Below are 8,315 nucleotides of genomic sequence, written 5' to 3'. Positions count from 1 at the left end.
TTAATGAGCTAGGCCGCTTCTGCCCCCAACTTATGGAATTCGAAAGGAGTAAAGCTAACAGATTGAACAAGGTCTAAGATATGGAATTCGATCCCGTCTGTCTTCTCATATTTTCAATAATTACAAGGACGTACTGGAACGAGCTTTGAAAGTGAAATCTGAATTGAAAAGAGCAGAATTAGAAAGAGGAGATAAGAAGAGACCTAGATCAGCAGGAAATCTAAAGGATCAGTAGAAAAATTTCAAAAATAATAACTCTGATAAGAAGAAAGAATCTTCATCCTGCTCCTACTGTGGAAAAAATCACAATGGACCTTGTCTCAAGATGATTGGAGCATGCTTCTTATGTGGTGAAAAGGATATATGGCTCGTGATTGCCCAAATAAGAAAAGAGATGACTCTAGATCTAACAAACCAGTTGATCAAAAACAAAAGAAAACGCACGAGTGTTTACTTTAAACCAGCAGGAGGCCAATGCAAATGATCAAGTAGTGACAGGTATTATCCTAGTCAATTCTATTTATGCTCGTGTGTTATTCGATTCTGGCTCTTCACACTCTTTTATATCTCTCAAGTTTGCTACTTCTTTGAATTGTGTGCCTGGAAAATTAAATGAACCATTATATGTTAGCACATCTTTTAAAAATATTGTTGTTGCTGACATTATTTTCAAGAATTGCATAATCCAAATAGAAGAAAAAGAATTAGTAGCAGATTTGATTCAGCTAAATATATATGATTTTGACGTTATTCTTGGGATGAACTGGTTATCTTCGTACCATGCACATATTGATTGTTTTTGAAAAAGAGTGGTATTTCAAATTCCGGATGAACCGCAATTCTTCTTTCAAGGCGAAGTTTATAATACGGAATCCAAACAATCTTTGGGTATTATCTCAATCATGAACGCAAGAAAAGCTTTAAGGAAAGGATGCAAAGCATTTTTGGCCCATGTAATAGACGTCGAGAAGGAAAAGATAAAGCTGGATGATATCCCAATTGTCAAAGAATTTTTTGATATTTTTTCAGATGAACTACTCGGATTGCCCCTAAAGCGTGAAGTTGAATTTAAAATTGATATCACCCCAGGAACCGGATCTATTTTGAAACCTCCTTACCGGATGGCTCCCGTAGAATTACGAGAATTAAAGGATCAACTGCAAGAACTTTTGAATAAAAAGTTTGTCCGGCCAAGTACATCACCCTGGGGAGCTCCTGTGTTATTTGTGGAAAAGAAAGATGGAAGCATGCGATTATGCATTGACTATCGGGAGTTGAACAAGGTAACCATAAAGAACAAATCCTCTTCCACGAATAGATGACTTATTTGATCAACTTCAGGGTGCTCAAGTTTTCTCCAAAATTGACTTACGATCAGGCTATCATCAACTAAGAATTAGAGATGAAGATGTACCTAAGACTGCATTTAGAACCAGGTATGGCCATTATGAATTTTTAGTAATACCTTTTGGACTAACCAATGCACCGGCTGCTTTTATGGATATGATGAACAGGATTTTCAAACCGTATCTGGATCAATTCGTTGTTGTTTTTATCCTAGTGTATTCTAAAAATATAGAGGAACATGAGAGACATTTGAGGATCGTATTTCAGACCTTGAGAAGAGAGAAGCTCTTCGCCAAGCTTAGCAAGTGTGAATTGTGGTTGGATAGTGTTGTCTTCCTCGGTCATGTAATATCCAAGGAAGGAATCTCTGTCGATCCAAAGAAGATAGAAGCCGTGGTAAATTGGCCTCGACCAACTAATGTGACGGAAGTTAGAAGCTTCTTAGGCTTGGCTGGTTATTATAGAAGATTCGTCAAGGGATTTCTCAAATTGCAATTCCTCTGACTCGCTTAACTCAGAAACGAATAAAATTTGAATGGAGCAGTGAATGTGAGCAGAGTTTTCAAGATCTGAAGCAACGATTGATATCTGCCCCAGTTCTTACCCTACCATCTAATGAAGGAGGATTTGTCATTTATAGTGATGCTTCTAAGAAAGGATTAGGTTGTGTGTTGATGCAGAATGATAAGGTCATAGCTTATGCTTCTCGACAACTAAAAGTCTATGAGCAGAATTATCCGACCCATGATTTGGAGTTAGCAGCTATTATTTTTGCCTTAAAAATTTGGCGACACTATTTATATGGAGAATCATGTGAAATCTTTACTGATCATAAAAGCTTGAAATACTTATTTACTCAAAAAGAGCTGAATATGAGGTAAAGAAGGTGGCTTGAACTATTAAAAGATTATGATCTAAATATTAAATATTACCCTGGAAAAGCTAATGTGGTGGCAGATGCACTTAGTAGGAAGTCTTCAGCGAATGTGATGACTCTGCTATCCTTTCAGCAATAAATTCTTAGGGATCTTGAAGATTTACAAATTGAAGTGACTTGTACTGATGTTAAGAATGTGTTAGCAAATTTAATGGTACAACCAGCATTGATCGAACAGATAAAAGCGGCCCAACAAAGTGATATTCATTTATGTCAGATTAAGAAGGACATGGAGAAAGGATTACGAACTGAGTTTAGACTCCATACAGATGGAACTCTTTATTTTGGGAACAGATTATGTATACCAGGTGATCCTGAACTAAAAAGAAAAATTTTGGAAGAAGTCCATAAATCCCGTTTCTCTTTCATCCCGGTAGTACAAAGATGTATAGAGATTTAAAACAACTCTTCTGGTGGAATGGAATGAAGCAGGAGATAGCTCGGTTTGTATCTCAATGCTTGGTATGTCAACAAGTGAAAGCCGAACATCAAAGACCTGCTGGTCTGCTAAGACCATTAGAGATACCAGAATGAAAATGGGAACATATCACGATGGATTTCGTTACTGGACTTCCAAGGACAACAAGAAAAAATGATGCAGTGTGGGTGATTGTTGATCGGCTTACTAAATCAGCTCACTTTCTACCTTTTCGAGTTGGCACTCCGCTTGATAAGTTAGCCCAGATGTATATTGATGGAATTGTATGTCTGCATGGTGTTCCAATAAGTATTGTATCTGATCGAGACTCGCGATTTGTATCTAGATTTTGAAAAAGTTTTCAAGATGCCTTGGGAACAGAATTGAGGCTTAGAACTGCATTCCATCCTCAGACTGATGGCCAATCTGAAAGGATAATTCAAACTCTGGAGGATATGTTAAGAGCTTGTGCTTTTGACTTCGGAGGACATTGGGATAATCAGGTGGCATTGATTGAATTTGCATATAATAACAGTTTTCATTCTAGTATCCAGATGGCACCCTATGAAGCCCTATATGGAAGAAAGTGTAGATCCCCTCTGTATTGGGATGAAGTGGGTGAAAAGAAATTAATTGATCCCGAGTTAGTTCAAGATGCCAGAGACAAAATTTATCTAATCAAGAGAAGACTCAAGGCAGCACATGATAGACAAAAGAGTTGGGCAGATAGAAAAAGAAGAGAATTAGAATTTCAGGTCGGTAATCATGTTTTTCTAAAAGTATCACCTACTAAAGGTGTCATGAGGTTCGGGAGACATGGCAAGCTGAGTCCGCGATATATTGGACCTTTTGAGATTTTAAATCGAGTAGGAGATGTTGCATACGAACTAGCCTTACCACCAGATTTATCCAAAGTGCACAATATCTTTCATGTTTCACTACTGAGGAAGTTTGTACCTGATCCAAACAGTGTGATAAAGTATGAGCCATTGCAAGTTCATGAAGATCTAACCTATGAAGAATTTCCTCTACGAATTATTGACTGAAAAGAGCAAGTTCTAAGACGGCGTACCATTCCATACCTAAAGATTCATTGGAGTAATCATGAAGAGAGAGAGGCTACTTGGGAGCTTGAAGACGATATGAAGACGAGATATCCACACTTATTTAAAAATGAATGTATGTTAAATTTCGAGGACGAAATTTTTTTTAAGGGGGTAGAATGTGAAAGCCCGGCCCACTAGCCCTGATAAAAAAAAAAAAAAAAACAGAGCAGCTTCCTCTTCCCCCGTTTCCGATCAAAATCGGAGTCCTAGGGCCATTAAAAGACCCTAGGACGAACTCTATAAGAACCCCCCCTCTCCTCTATGGGTAGACCCTTCAGTCACCGACGATTGTCGGAGATTTTTCTCCGATTTTTTCGTTTGAAGCCGCGACTCCTCGACCTGTGTTCGCCACGATTTCACGTCGGTGGGGGTCACCGGAGGTTGTGGTAAGGTCTCCCTCTCCCTCTCTTCTCTCCCTTCTTTTCCGTGCCTGTGGGCACGATTGCCGGCGACGGGGTCGTCGGATTTTGCTGGAAAAGAAAACCCCTGTTTTCGCCTCCTCTTTTCTCCGATTTTCCGGCACCGACGGTCATCCCCGACCGCCGGTACAGGCCCTCCGAACTCGGGGAAGGCCTCCTTGCCGCCGGCCACCGTCGGGCAAGGGGTGGCCGTGAACGGCCGACGTGGGGAACGGGGACCTCTAGGTCCCCTGTTCCGGCCAAAGAAGGCCACGGGAGGGAAAAGAAAAAGAAAAAGAAAAGAAAAAGAAAAAGAAAAGAAAAGAAAATATATAGTCAAATAATAATAATAATAATAATAATAATAATAAAAGAAAAGAAAAGAAGAAAAAGAAAAGAAAAAAAATATATAAAATAATAAGAATAAAAATAAAAAAATAAAAAAAAGAGAAAGTTTCTCTCATCTCTCTCTAAAGTCTTTCTCTTTCTAGAATTGGATTCATTCTCTCTCTACTTTCTCTCTCTACTCTCTCTCAAAAAAAAAATCTCTCCAAGAAATCCTATGAATCCCTTATTAGGCGATCTTCTCCACTCCTAGGGGACCTAGGGACCTATGACCTTAGATCAGGTTAGAGCCGAAGGGAGAGATTTATTGGATTGATCATCAAATCGGTCATTTCTTTATATTATGTAATTTTATTAAAAATATAAAATTTATTAATGATTTAATATTTTAAGTAGGACTGTCTGATTCTTTTAAGGAAGATTAAAAGGTCCCGGACGATCGAGGTAAGTAGATCTTATGCTCCTTATTTATTTTTAAATGATCATGTTTTTATGCAAAAAATTGTTATTGATAAAATCATAATTTTTCATAAAATAAGGATCAGCATATATGATATGAAAAAGTATGTTTTATTATGAGCATTGATTTCATGAATATGTCTTATGAAAATAGCATGATTATGAAGCATAAATTTCATTGTTTTTCCATCTATGTATATGTATGCTTTAAGAAAAAGATATAAAGATTTCAAAGGCTCTCAGATGGCTATGAATGAATCCCTTCGGGAAGGTCGACATCCGGAGCTAGCATCCACATGAAACATGGCCCTGCCAGCGGGTATAAAGTTGGCACATGAATTAAGAACTCAGTCGATTAAAAAACATGGCCCTGTCACGGGTATAATAGTGACCTTAGCACGAATGTCTGTGAGCAATGTTTTGAAACATGACATGAATACATGATGAAAATGATTTACGATTCATAATTGTGAAATATACATGATTTATGCATGCATGATGAGCTTATAACTTGTTTTATTATATACTCTATGAAATATTTATTTTTGCAATAATTGTTATTTGCTAAATGATGCATTATCATAGAAAACTTATGCTTGATCCGGTAAGGAAGCGGAAGTCTACTTACTGAGCTAGTGTAGCTCATATTCTTTTTGTTTTCTCTTTTATGTACAGAGAAATAAGGCTAGGATCGAAGGAAAGAGAATCCAGGCTTGGAGATCAGCAAAGCAAGTTTAGAAATTTTGCTCTAGGAATTCAGTTTATGTTTATGGATTGTAGTCATTATGAATTTTAAGACTTGGATTATTTTATCTCTGGATTTAGATGCTCTGAACCAGTTTTGGTTTAAATAATTGAACTTTATTATTACATTTATTTGAGATACACCTGTTATTATATCTTAAGAAGATGAATTTTGGCTTCGTGTTATCGTGGGTCCATCCCTCGGTAGCATGGCCGTGTTATGTCCCGGGTTTGGGGCGTGACAATGGCAACGGCAGCGGCGACGACGACCTGCATCAAGAAGAACCGGAGGCGCCCCGGAGGCCGCGATGGCGCCGGAGGCATGCACCACCACCGTGTGCTCCACGACAACCACCGTCCTAGGTACTCCGGCAAGGTCGGCATGCGCTACTTCCACCGTCCCCGCAACAAGTTCTACTGCCCCGCCGTCAGTGCCGACCGCTTCTGGTCCCTCGGCCCCGACGACATCAAGAATCCCGCCACAGTTTGTGACGACAACTCTGCCCCCTTGACCGGTGTCACCCCGTTCAACTACGAAATTCTCGGGCGGAACGCGCTCATCGGTTGTCCCCGTTATTAAATCCCTGTTGTTGAAGAAATTCTCCCTCGAGCCCCCTTTGAGGCGATGGGAACCCTCAGTGACAGTTCGACAGCTGGAGAATTCGCAGGCCGTTGTTTTCCCCTCATACTCCCCTTGGTCCGTGGCATCCTCTCGAGGTTGGCCTCCGAGGCAGAGGCCCCGACAGGAGAACCCCTTGAAGGGGCTCGGAAGACTGAAGGCGGCGGGGAGCCGGTGGGGATGGCGAAGATTGGTGCGAAGAGTGCTTGGAGTCAAAAAGGACGCCAATGGGGGTGGCTAAACTCTCAGGCAGAAGAAGGGCGCCAACTCTCAGGCGAAGTGAAGCCCTTGGAGAGAAGGAGGGGGCTTAAATAAGCGATGGGGCCTGGCGCAGTTATGGTGGCGGATATCCCTAAGTCCACCAGTGCCCGCCACGTGTCCCACTCACTGCGGCGTAGGGCTGACCGTTGGTGGGACCATTATGGTGTGGCGCTTGGGACTACGCTCCGGTGGAAATTCGAAAGGACCCTTCGGATCGCCCCGGTTGGAAAAAGGCTCCGGCACGCGCGCATTAAATGCCAAAATATTTGAGGACGATTGGGCACAGGATTCAAGGGGACAACTTCGGCTGTGAAATTTCTTTGTACTTCCTCCATTCGAAACTCGAACTCGGAAGTAGGGGGACTGGTGTTGGGTACAAAATACCCCCTCAGCCGAAGTTCGCGTCAAGAGTGACCCTTTGGGGATTCTGCCAACTTCCGACCTTCGGCAACATCTTTCCGAACCTCTCTGGCGGTCGAGCCTCCGCAGCATTCCCGAGTTCTGCCGATGGATAAACCCCCACCAGCGTCGACCAGATTCTTCACAACAGACGGACTCCTACGGGAGCCGGACTTCGCCGACTTCGACTGCGGGAAGACTTAGTCCGGACTCCTACGGGAGCCAGACTTCGCCCCCGACTTCTACTGCAGGTGGACTTCGTCCGGACTCCTACGGGAGCCGGACTTCGTCCCCGACTTCTACTGCAGGTGGACTTCATCCGGACTCCTACGGGAGCCGGACTTCGTCCCCGACTTCTACTGCAGGCAGGCTTCGTCCAGACTCCTACGAGAGCCGGACTTCGTCCCCAACTTCAATTGCAGGTGGACTTCGTCCGGACTCCTATGGGAGCCGGACTTCGTCCCCGACTTCAATTGCAGGCAGACTTCATCCGGACTCCTACGGGAGCCGGACTTCGTCCCCGACTTCTACTGCAGACAGACCTCGTCCGGACTCCTACGGGAGCCGGACTTCATCCCCGACTTCTACTGCAGGTGAACTTCGTCCGGACTCCTACGGGAGCCGGATTTCGTCCCCGACTTCTACTGTAGGTGAACTTCGTCCGGACTCCTACGGGAGCCGGACTTCGTTTCCGACTTCAATTGTAGATGGCCCTCGCCTATAGTACTAACGCTCAAGGCACCCAACGGTGGACGGGCCCGCCAGCAACATCCGAGTTCCTTCCAGATGGATAGCCACCTCTCCCCGTCAGGCGCTTCAACCGAGCTTCAGCCGACAGGCCTGGACTCCCTGACAGGCCACAGTAACGGCCACGACTCTGCTCCACCTCCTGCGACGGATTCTGCGCGGCTCCCACTCCCCGCAACAGGCTCCACGTGGCAGGCCGCAGTAATGGCACGAATCTGCTCCACTCCCTGCGGCGGATGCTGCGCAGCTCCACCACTCTCTGGCGAGTCGCGACAACGGACGCCGCTCCACTCCCTGCAACTGATTCCACGTGGCGAGCCATGGTGACAGCCACGACTCCACCCCATTACTCTTCATGATAAATTCCTCCTGGCCCCGTGCGGCCCACGACTAGCGGTTACAAACAATCGCTATCAATCCGTTGCTCCCCCCGTCTATAAAAAGGGGCCCCAGATACGTTATTCTCTAAGCTCTAATTTCTATTCCAAAACTCTCTAAAATTTTCGTTGAGCACTCCATTCTTGTTGAGGCAGAG

This window comes from Elaeis guineensis, chromosome 13, assembly GCF_000442705.2.
Source record: "Elaeis guineensis isolate ETL-2024a chromosome 13, EG11, whole genome shotgun sequence".
Classification (NCBI taxonomy): domain Eukaryota; kingdom Viridiplantae; phylum Streptophyta; class Magnoliopsida; order Arecales; family Arecaceae; genus Elaeis; species Elaeis guineensis.
Note: the sequence above shows the minus strand (reverse complement) of the source record.